The sequence below is a fragment of the Rhincodon typus genome, chromosome 10 (genome assembly GCF_021869965.1).
Source record: "Rhincodon typus isolate 14 chromosome 10, sRhiTyp1.1, whole genome shotgun sequence".
Classification (NCBI taxonomy): domain Eukaryota; kingdom Metazoa; phylum Chordata; class Chondrichthyes; order Orectolobiformes; family Rhincodontidae; genus Rhincodon; species Rhincodon typus.
This window is the reverse complement of record NC_063341.1, coordinates 24591646-24604407: the sequence shown is the minus strand read 5'-3', so window position 1 is coordinate 24604407 and position 12762 is coordinate 24591646.

The following is a 12762-nucleotide window of genomic DNA, read 5'->3' as shown; positions in this document are numbered from 1 at the left end:
AGGGTCTAGGCACAAAACGTCAGCCTTCCTGCTCCTCTGATGCTGCTTGGCCTGCTGTGTTCATCCAGCTCCACACCTTGTTATCTCAGATTCTCCAGCATCTGCAGTTCCTACTATCTCTTCCAACGAACCCCTGATAACTTTTCAACAAGAACCTATCTATCACTGCCTTAAAAATATTCAAGGACTCTGCTTCCACCAACTTTTCAGTTGGTGCAAGGGTTTCCTCCGGATGCTCCGGTTTCCTCCCACAGTCCAAAGATGTGCAGGCTAGGTGGATTGACCATGCTAAATTGCCCGTAGTGTTCAGGGATGGGTTATAGGGGGATGATTCTGGGTGGGAACACAAGCTCAAAGAACAACACCTCATTTTCCGCGTGGGGACCCTGCAGCCCTTCGGACTCAATATCGAGTTCAATAATTTTAGGGCCTAAATTCTCCCATGTCCCAGCCCCCTACCCCACACACCAGGCCTTGTTACCACATAGCCTGGCATTACACACCTCCTGTTGTTAGTCACTAACAGTCCCCATTAACAGCTATTCACCCTCCCAGCCTGATCATTATCAACCCTTTGTCTACCCAACTGCTCTTATCTCTCTTTAGGCTCTATCCTGTCGTTTACTCCCTACCCCATCCCCATCCCTTTTTCTGCATATAAACTAACATTTTCCCAGCCACCATCAGTTCTAAGGAAGAGTCACCGGACCCAAAACGTTAACTCTGTTTTTTCCTACACAGATGCTGCCAGATTGTGAAGGGTCTTGTGTTGCCCCCACCTCAGAGCCAGGAGGCCTGGGTTCAAGTCCCGCCTGCTCCAGAACTGTCTAATAACATCTTGGAACAGGTTGATAATAAAATATCAAATCTGGCTTTGAGAGAATGGTCAAAGGATAATCACTGTTTGGGCATCAGACATAACTTGCCTTTGCTTTTCCAGACTGTTTCCTGTGAGCTCTTGCATTTACCTGAGAAGGTAGACAGTGTTGGTTTTAACATCTTCTATGAAAGATGACACTTCCACTAGAACAGCACTCCCTTACTGTGCTGAAGTGTCAGCCTTGATTTTTGCGCAGAAATCTGGAGAATGACTTGAACCAGAACCTTTTGACTCAGGGGGAGGTGCTACCCAGTGAGTAACAGCACAAAACAGAAAGTGAAACAAAGGTAGCACAAAACAGTATAATATTAAAAAATTCGTTAAATAGCAGTTAGCCAGTCATTAAAAAGCAATTGCTCTTGTCCTGTGACACAATTTAAACTCACAGGGAACTGCAGTAAACCTTGTATTCATCAAGTTACCTCTGTTCACAATTTTTAAGCACTTTTCCACTGTTAAACCGCAATTTAAAAATCTGGGGCGTTTCTGGTTCAGTGATAAAAATGCAACATTCTTGATCAGAAGTCTGCATTCCCACACAAACGTGGTTGAAGCTCTTTTCCAGGGTGAGTGTGGGAAACGTGCAATCTGCCACAACCAAACCATTTAGCTGCACAGATACAGACTGGCACTATCAGGATTGTACAATAACCATTTACTTATTAACTCCAAGGACAGGCATAAGGGTCAAGTAACAAAGCACTCACTGCCTATAAATGATTTGTATACTACAAAAGCAGTGAATAACAACTTTGAACTCAATCACACCTCACTTTCCTGTAAAACATTTTCTTTAAGGCCTCTTAATGCTGATGGAATTAACATTTTTTCAGTGGACAATTAAATGAAAAACAAATTCAGTAATTTTTAATCTACATTTTGCCAGTAAATCAAATTGCATTTACAGTGATCATTCATATTCATTAAATGTCAGAAGACTCATGTTCCATTCTGGGCCAAAACATAATAAGCAATGTATTGAAATCCAATAGTGACCATAGAGGCATAGAATTATACAGCACAGAAACACACCCTTCGGTCCAACTTGTCCACGCCTAAACTGATCTAATCCTGTTTTCAAGCATTTGGCCCATATCCCTCTAAACCCTTCCTGTTCATATACACAACCAGATGCCTTTTAAATGTTGTAATTGTTCCGCCTCCAGCACCTCTTGTTGGTAGTTCGTTCCATACATGCACGACCCTCTGCGTGAAAAATTTGCCCCTCAAGTCCCTTTTAAATCTTTCCTCTCTCACCCTTAAATCTATGCTGTCTAGTTTTGGACTCCCTTAGCCTGGGAAGAAGACCTTGGCTATACACCGAATCCATGCCCCTCATGATTTTATAAACCTTTATGAGGTCATCTCTCAGCGTCAGCTCCAAGGAAAAATGCCCCATCCTATTCAGCCTCTCCCTGTAGCTCAAACCCTCCAATGCCAGCAACATCTTTGTAAATCTTTTCTGAACTATGTTTAATAACATCTTTCCTACAGCAGGGAGACCAGAATTGAATGCAGTATTCTAAAAGTGGCTTCACCAATGTCCTGCACGGCTGCAACATGACGTCCCAATTCCTACACTCACTGTACTGACCAATGAAGGCAAACATGCCAAATGCCTTCTTCACCACCCTGACTACCTGTGACTCCATTTTCAAGGAACTATGCACCTGCACCCTTCGGTCTCTTTGTTCAGCAACACTCCCCAGGGCCCTATCATTAACTGAATAAGTCCTGGCCTGGTTTGCCTTACAAAAATGCAACACCTTACATTTATCTAAATTAAACTCTATCTGCCATTCCTTATCCCATAGGCCCATCTGATCAAGGTCCCATTGCACTCTGAGATAACCATCTTCAATGTCCAGTACACCACAAAGATTACTGTAACAAAAATTAATACACATTCTCTGACAGTAACCATATCATATGAGAAAAAACAAAGACCTGTCTAACTACTAAAACAAAAAAAGTTATATTAACAAATGTTCCAATTTGTTTAAGTCACAGTTAGATTTGTGTGGAGTATTTCAGGACATGATTTGAACAATGCTGGTTTGACTTTTAAATACTGGTCAAACTGCCAAGCTTATGAATAGCTGCTCATAAGACAATTTCAACTTGCACAACCCTGTTCTTTTTATTATTCATTTGCAGGATGCATGCATTACTGACTGGCCCAGAGTTTATTCCCAATCTCCAATAGCCCAAAAGGCAGTTAAGAGTCAAGCATATTGCTGTGGATCTGGACCAGGTAAGAATGGCAGATTATCTCCCCTAAAGGACATTCATGAACCAGATAGGTTTTTACAACAATCAACAGTATTTACATGGTTGACACTGGGCTGGCATTTTTATTGAATTCAAATTTCACCATCTGCTACGATGGGATTTGAACCCTTCTCCGCAGAATATTTGCCCGGGGTTCTGGATTACTAGCCAAGTGACATTGTGACTATGCTCCCTGCCGTTCCCTTAGTTGATTTTTTTTGCTTTTTTTCATTCGTTCATGGGATGTGTTTGTCACTAGCTTTGCCAGCATTTATTGACCATCCCTAATTACTCAAAATGCAGTGAAGAGTCATTCGCATTGCTGTGAGTCTGGAGTCGCATCTAGATCACACTCAGTAAGGACAACAGTTTCCTACCCAAAGGACATTGGTGAACTAGATGGGCTTTTCCAACAATTAACAATGTCCTTTGGGTAGGAAACTGTTGTCCTTACTGAGTGTGATCTAGATGCTGAGAGTTTCCGGCATTTTTTGTTTTATTTCAGATTTCCAGTATCTGCAGTATTTTACAAATAATCTAAATATACACATTATATAAATATGAGATTTTTAAATTGCCTCATAACTCAAAGAACTTTAGCTAATAATGTAGGTATATTTCACTTTGTTGTCTTCAGCATTAGGTTTATCTAATGGAACTGCATGAGTTTGCATGCATGCACCCTGTAAATTTCAAATCCCCAGCCCTATCTATTTGAGTCTGTATGTTTGTGCATTATAGTTCACTTGCAGTCTGAATTGCTGTGGCCACATGCACGTTTTTAGAAGCAGATTTTTTTTTCATTCATCCAATTGATGCTTTGCTGGATGAGCCAGAATTTATTGCCCATCTTTAATTGCTTTGGAAAAGATGGTAGTGAGCTGCCTTCTTGAACCACTGCAGAACATTTTGATGTAGATACACCTACAATGCTGTTAGGGAAAGAGTTTCAAGATTTTGACCCAATGACAATGAGCGGACAGCAATATATTTCCAAGTCAGGATATGTAGGTGGTGATGGATAGTGATGATAGAGCCTCCAACACTTTTCTCCATCACATGGCTGACCCTCTTGCTCTTACCACTTGCCATTGGCATATGCTAGAAGGATTTGCACTTGGAACTCAACCTGTTTGGCATGTGATGAACATACCTACCTTGACTGTTAAAGTCCTGGGGTGGAACTTATAACTCTGGTTTCTAGGGATGTCATAGGAAACTGATTTGATTAGGTTCCAGCTGAATTCAGGTGGGCATGTGGACTCCCTGCCAGAGTAAAAATAAAATGCTGGCAGGGAGGATTTGGAATAGAAAAAAAAAAGACCTATTTTCCCTGGAACATCGGAGACTGAGGGGTGACCTTATAGAGGTTTATAGAATCATGAGGAGCATGGATAGAGTGAATAGCCAAGGTCCTTTTCTCATGATAGGGGAGTCCAAAATTAAAGAGTATAGGTTTCAGGTGAGAGGGGAAAGATATAGAAGGGTCCTGAGGGGCAACCTTTTCACAAAGAGGTGGCGCGTGTATGGAATGAGCTGCTGGAGGAAATGGTGGATGCTGGTACAATTACATAATTTAAAAGGCATCTGGATGTGCACATGAATAGGAAGGGTTTAGAAGGATATGGGCCAAATGCTGGCAAATGGGACTACATCAATTTAGGATATCTGGTCAGCGTTGACCAGTTGGACTGAGGAGTCTGTTTTCGTGCTGTACAACTATGACTCTAACTATGGATGCTGGAAATCAGAAACAAAATCAGAAATTGCTGCAAAACCTAGCAGATCTGGCAGCATCTGTGAGAGTAAGCAGAGTTAACTTTTCAGGTCCAGTGACCCTTCTTCAGAACTGATTGTAGCTATGAATAGGTTGGTATATATGCTGAAGATGGGGTGGAGGGATGGGGAAGGTGTAAATGATAGTTGGAGATGGAGCCCTGAGAGAGAGAAACACAGTTGGGCAGACAAAAACGGTGGGTAAAGGTCAGCCTGGGAGAATCAAGAGCTGTTAATGGGGACCATTAGTGGCTGATAATGAGTTGTTTGTGGTGGCAACCTATGTAATGACAAGATCTGTTGTGTGGGGGCTGGGGTAAGGACGCGTCAGTAGGTGCTCAGACCCTAAAATTTTTGAACTAGATACTGGGTCTAGAAGGATGCAGGGTTCCCAAGGGGAAAATGAGGTGTTCTTCTTCCAGACTGTGCTGAGCTTCACTGGAGGACAGTAGCAAACCTGAAACAAAGATGTTGGACAGGGAACACGGTGGCATGTTGAAATGGTGGGCAACCAGAAACTTAAGGTCATTTCTGGAGACAAAACATAACTGTTCTGCAAAGCAATCACCCAATCTGCATTTCATCTCCCCAATGTAGAAGAGACCACATTTAAGCAGCAAATACAGTAGACTAGATTGAGTGAAGTACAGGTAAATTGCTGCTTCACCTGGAAGGTGTGTCAGGGGCCTTGCATAGTAGGGAGGGAGGAAATAAATGGGCAGATGTTAAACTTTCTACAATTGCATAGGAATTGCTGTGGGGATGGGAGATGTGGGATATGGGGAGGTGTCGGGAGTAGAGGAGAAGTAGAACAAGATGTCCCAGAGGGAATGATCCCTGCAGAGGCTGACAGGGGGTAGCATTCCACTGGAGGCGGCAAAAATGGCAGCTAATGATCCTTTGGATGTGGATGCTGGTGGGATGGTAGGTGAGGATGAAGGGGACTCTATTGCTGTTGTATGAGGGAAGAGGGGTTGAGGGCTGAAGTATGGGAGATGTGTCGGACATGGCTGAGGACCTGCTAACGCCAGTGGTGCAGAACCCTCAGTTGAGGAAAAAGGTAGACATTTCGGGGGCCTCATTTCTGGAGATTTAGAATAGAAATGGGTAGTAACTGCAGCTTTCTAACTTTATTGTTACTGATGCCACATACAAAATAGGTGGACTGGGATAAAATGATCCTGCTGACATATAGTTCAACTGACTGAAGCAGACTTTCATAAAAACAATTGTTCATCATATATAAGCTTAAGTCCTTGCACAAGTATCTGAACTGATACTTTCCTGTGAAGTGAATGTTGTTCATTTGATATTTCTCTACAGTATAACAATAAGTATCATTCAAAACTACTCCTTTGATTGTGAAATACATTGGGACTTTCTGAGGTTCTGACAGATACTATATGAATGAGATTCTCCTTTAGATTAAGTACCAGAAACTATTAATCTATAAGGAGCGTCAAAACTCAAATAATTCTGTTTTGACTCAATTTCTATGCATTTTCCAGCAATTTTATTCTAGAAGCAATAGGAGTGGAAACCAAGCTTTAAATTTCACAACTCATGTCCCAGTGTTGCCTTGAAAGAGATCAACTAACTTAGCACAGAGTATTCTCACCTTGACCTTCCGGTCTTTATGCCTCAGAGATACATGGTATAGTCCCTTGCCCTCTGGGCCATAGACAAAGCAATATTCTTTGATATGAATGATCTGTGCTAGGACTTCTATTATGTTCTCCTACTAATATTGACTTGTGCCAAGCGTTCACATTGGATTGACTTTTGCACTGTATATAGATTGGTATGGACTTCATGTTCCTGTTAATTAGAACTACATATTTAGATTGCCTTTCTTGGCTACTTTAAATTGATTTTCTCTATATCTACAACTGATTTGATCTATTTGCTTAGATCAACTTGTACTTTGCACTGCACTGATAAACACACACAGCGAGGCTGTTGGGGCAGATTAGGCAAATTGCAATGTACATTGCTGTCATAGGAATGCATCTTTGAGACTGGGGTTGGATCTGTTTTGCAATGTACCTGCACATCACATGCTGAGCACCATCACTGGGTAAAACATGAAAGATAATCCAGTCATGACTTGACAGTCATGAATTTCTATCAGCACTGTATACATGTATCCAGTGGGAATTCATCTAATGTCCTGCTAGTGAACTGAAGAGGAAGAGGGTATATGTGATGCATATCAATTTGTGGGTTGGGGAGGCAAATCTCTGTGGAGGGTAGAAACTAGTTAATAGTTTGGATGCTGGAATGAGGTTTGAGAATAGGTAATCAGCAGAATTCAGTGCTAAAATTACTGTTTTTATTTCCTGAAGCAACCAATTAAGCAAGAAGAAAGTAAAATCTTGTAGTGGAGTGTAGTAAATTGCTGAATGCTCCTTAAAAGGAGTCCAATCCTGGTGAACTCAATGATCTCTACATCTGTGTGATGTGGATGTTATTGCTAGTAAATGTGGAGTCATTACTTTGCATTTAATTCCAAAATCTAGATGAAAATCCACATTGAGAATTTACATAACAACAAAACTCATGTGAGCCATGGAATGTATGGTGACAACATTTCAGAGGGTCTACATTCACCATTCACCACCACCTGCATGCTCCTCTCCAAGCCACTAACCATCCTGACTTGGAAATATATGACCATTCTCTCACTGGCACTGGCTCAAATTCCTGGAACTCCCTTCCTAACAGTACTGTATGTGTATCTGCACCAAATGGATTTCAGTGGCTCAGGAAGTCAGCTCACCACCATTTTTTTACAAAGCAATTAAGGACGGCTACTAGAGGCTGGCTCGGCCAGCAAAGCATCAGTTGAATGAATAAAGACATCTAAAGAAGCGCATTAAGCACAACAACTCAGATTACAGATGAACTGAAACATACCACCACACAGGCTGAAATGGACATTGCTGGGGAGTTGTAATTTACAGTGTGCATGCACTCAAACTCATACAGTCCCTCTGGATAAATTTGATGCTGAAGATACCAAAGTGAAAATATACCTTAATTATTAGCTAAAGTTCTTTATGCTATGGGGCAATTTAAAAATCTCATGTTTATGTAGAATATCTATTTTAGGTTATTTATAATACGTGAAAATCAAAATACTGCTGAATTTGGAAACCTGAAATAAGACAAAAGGTGTTGGAAACACTCAGCAACTCAATCTGCGCAAGAGAAATAAAGTCAACAGGTGGAATTTTCCAATTTGGAGTTCAACATAGGAAGACACGAACAAAGAACAAGAATAGGAACTCCAGCTTTTGAGCCTGCTCTGCTATTCGTTAAGATCATGGCTCATCTGATTTTAACCTCAATTCTATATTTTTGCATTCCCTGTTTTTTTTGATCCACCTTGTAATCAGGAATCTATCTTACCACTGCCTGAAAAATATTTAAAGATTCTGTATCCATCGCCTTTTGAGAAAGGGAATGGCTCAGTATGACATTGGCTTGTTAGAGGTTGTCATTTTTGCCAGACCCTCTGACGCTCACACACTGCTGGAGACGAAGCACTGGCTGAGCCCTGCAGAAGACATGGCTCTGTAACCAGTCACAACCAAAAAGTTGAACATGCCTAGACAGGCAGGGGTACATCAGACAGTGACACCAGAGGACCTCATTAGAGTATAGCAAAAGTAAGAGTCCATCCAAGTTCTGTCTATTGCTGTGGCTCTGGCATGCAAGCACTTGTCTGCCTCCATGGAAAGAAGCTACCTATGAGACACAAGCCCACAAAAAATTCAGCAGCTGTCAGATATATGCTTGGGCCTGCACTCCATCGCAGTAGACTTAAGTTAAGTCTATCAATGGCAAGGTGAGAAGAGGATGAAGCACGTCAACCTAATTCCAGGTGCCAGCAGGTATTCAAAAGGTGGAGAAGCACTAGCCAGGAACACAATGAGCTTCAACTCCTAACACACCAGTGGTCCATTGCCTCTCCACCTCTTTGCTGCCAATGACCCCAGTATTTGAAGCAGGCCAGGTCAAAAGGGTTGCAGCTGTATCTATGTAGGTGACTCAGCAGGTCATGACACTCCAGGGCTAAAGGCCCAGATGACACCTGCATAAGTCATCACAGTCACTGGGCGTATCACTTAGAAGGCCCCCTCCATCTCAGTTGGGGAAGTGTTTCAGGGCAGTACTAGATGTAGGGGTATAGAAAGAAAGAAGATATTTTCAGGGCACATCGGTGGCACAGCTGTTCATTACATGTATTTAATCTGCACTTCTATAAATATGTAATCACTTGCACTATTATAACATCTGCTGTAATTTCATTATGCTGCTAGGTTATGGAGTGGAGCATCTTTTGTAGAAGAGACACTGAAGTTCCATCAGGACATCTTTTAATATCTCACATCATCAGCAACGTGTGAGCCTAGAGTAGTTCCAATGATCCAGCATTTGGGCATTGAGGTCAAAGCTCCAGAAATTTATCTCATGGACAATGGCTTTGTCTAACAAGGTTACAGTGAGGACACTGGGCTTGGGATTGTGACATTACTTATTTAAATTGTTTTTGTGGTGTCCATAATGGTGAAATGTAACTGGGCTGGATGTGGGAAAGAAAGATCATTTCTCTGGTTGGAGGTCTCCATAGTCAGGCCAAACAATCTCAGTGTATGAGTGAGGCAATGCATTCTTTATGGGGGCCAGAGGGAAGCTTTTGAATTTATGCAGACTATATTCATAGAAGAATAGTCACTGAGGATGCTTAGCAATAACAGTGGTACAATCCAGGAACCTAACATTCTCCAGCACTGTAGGGATAATGAGGAAATAAGGTAAACATTGACATCAGGCTGTCTAAAGTGAGTGTTCCCTCCTCTTTGCCTGAGGCAAGACCCATAATACTGTTATAACAAGGTGTAGAGCTGGATGAACACAGCAGGCCAAGCACCATCATAGGAGCAGGAAAGCTGACGTTTCGGGCCGAGACCCTTCTCCAAACGCTTTTCTGAAGAAGGGTCTAGGCCCGAAACGTCAGCTTTCCTGCTCCTCTGATGCTGCTTGGCCTGCTGTGTTCATCCAGCTCTACACCTTGTTATCTCAGATTCTCCAGCATCTGCAGTTCCTACTATCTCTCTCCCCCCATAATACTGTTTCCTTCTAAGAGCCCCTGTTCACAATTTTCTGCACTGTGGTGCAGCTAAAGTTGTATGTAATTAATGCAAAAGTTCAGTTAGTACATGCAGTTTGATGATTCTAAGTGATCACAGCACTATCATGTTGAAATTTAAAATGCAGCTTTTACTTGAAACAATAATGCAGAATTAAAAGAATTGCAATTGCAATCAATGAGGATCAAGGTCATTATGCCTCCAAGATGAGGCAGCAGCTTCCCAGCAGCTAGTTTCCAAAAACATATAACATAAAAGTAAATATGTCCAGGTACATCAAGTACCTTGTTGTCAATTTGTTGTAAGATTGTCACAGGCCTGTCTGCTTCATCAAACCATTACCTTGACTTCTTTCTGTCTGTAAGTGATCTTCTGACTCATGTCAAGATTCTAACTTTCCTCATCATCTTCAGAGGAGATATCTCACACCTGCATCTCTTCTCAAGATGTCTCTTTTTGCTGAGTGAGGTTGTGGTGGGTGCAGTACACTATAATATAGAGGGTACTGTCTCTAGGATATACTGTAATTCAGCAACCTACCAGTCCAGGCATTGAACTGCACTTTCAGGAGGCCTATGATCCGCTCAATAATGTCTCTACAGAGGCACATGCAAAGATAAACCTCTTTTTGGCGTTGGTCTGAGTATTCCTGACAGGTGTCGCCAGGCATTGAGAGGGTAGCTCTAGTCTCCCAGCAACTAGCCCTGTATGCAGCTAGTGTCATTAAAAGATGCAAGCACCTGTGAGTGCTCCAGAAAGGACGAATCATGGCAGCTCCCTGGATATCACGCGCAGACCTAGAATTTGGCTAATGTGGTCTCAGATGATCCGCACATTAAGAACCCACTCCTATTAACTAAAACAGCTAGTTGTTGACAGAATGTTTTGATGACAATATAGATGCAAGTAATCATATTGTACCTGTGTGAAATGGCAGAAAAACTGAATGCCCTGGCTGCCTGAATCCTTTCTGAGGAGCACACAAAATAGTGGACTTTACCAAACAGAACATCTGTCACTTCCTAGGTACATTTAAGAGTGAATGTTAGTGAAATTTTGAGGAGGTACCCAGTAGTTCCCCTGAAATGATCCACTTGCATAAAGATTGAGAGCTGTTGTTAGTCTCAACGCAACCAACAGGGGATTGCCTCCCAGTCCTTGCAGTTGCAACTGTAGGCACATGTTGAAGACAATGTCCTGGGCATCCTGAGGTGCCATCAGCATTGCCTATCTGTCAGTTGCACATAGATACATCGAAACTTAGAAATGCAGTTTCCAGCCAATGCTTATCATTGATGTGACTTTGTATCACTCGATGTTGTGCTTTGTTGGCTAGACTGTATCCAATGACTGCTGCTGTTCGATCCTGTAGCACTAATTCGTCCTGAGCTGCAAGATGACCAGAGATGGAAAGGTTGATCTGTGCCATTATGCTGCTGTTTTCAGAAGATCTGTGATGACAGTAATTTGGCTGGTTGACCTTTCAGACTTACTACATGATGCCTTGATAAGTAATTCACCCAGAAATGTTCTCTACCTGACCTCCTCCCCAACCATCATGTGTACCATGGGAAATTCCATCGTATGTTGCTTCAGAGGACAGTTCCTTGCAACCAAATTTTTGGGTGCATGAAACAATGCACTATGGCCAGGGTACTCAAAACATGTCAGTGAACCTTCCCATCCACAAACATTACCTTCCCTTCAAGATGGATGCTGCAGAACCAGTCTTCTCATGCTGTGGCATGGTAGAGTTGCAAGCAACTCCCCACTTTCCCTTTTGCACCCACCTGTCCACCATCATTCCCCTTTTGTGATAGTTAATTCTAATTGGGTTTCCAGAATTTGCATCCTTGTGAGTATTGTTGTGAGCCAACAGGAATGCTTATGGATTGAATGTGTCTCCTTTCGTTCAGTATTTATTACATACTTGAGACATCACAAAGTGGCAATATACTGTGCTTCCATGCTGTAAAGAGTGTATCTTTTGATTTCACTTTATTTTTGTTTGAGGGTGGGAATTCAGAAAAGGACTGTTTTTAAACAAATGACTAAGGAAGGAATTGCTGGACTGCTTAGGACTATGGCTGCTTCGCAAGCAGTGGGGATAGGTATAAGAGGAGACCACACAGCATCAGGTTGCACATACCAAGTTAGAATCAACCAGCAACAGATTACTGATTACTTTGTGGAATTGTAACCAGCCTGATGACAACAATCTGATTGATTCCTAGGTAACTGAATAGCTCGTGTATGTAATCAATATGGGGGAAGCCCTTGGACCCCTGAAGGAGAAGGCGGTGGGTATCTCTCTCTCTCTCCAGTACAATGCCTGAAGCTAAAGAAAGCCAGTTGTTTCTGCCACCCGTTGCTGTAATCTGTTGCTTTTACCCAATAAGTCAGAGACTTTATAATTTGTGAATTAATTGCTCTGTACCTCCTGAGAAGAAGTGATGGACTTCAAAGAAAAAGTCAGAGAACTGAAGGACTTAGCAAACAGGAACATCCCATTGAATCCTGATGAGGACTGATGCTATTGGACTGTGATACCATGGATTCTGATGATACTCTGGTTATTTGGGAATTGAACCCAGATGATTATGATCCTCCATCTACTGGGCACATGATTTATGCAGTGACCCTTCAGTCTATCAGAAAATGAACGCTTTCACTCTGCCC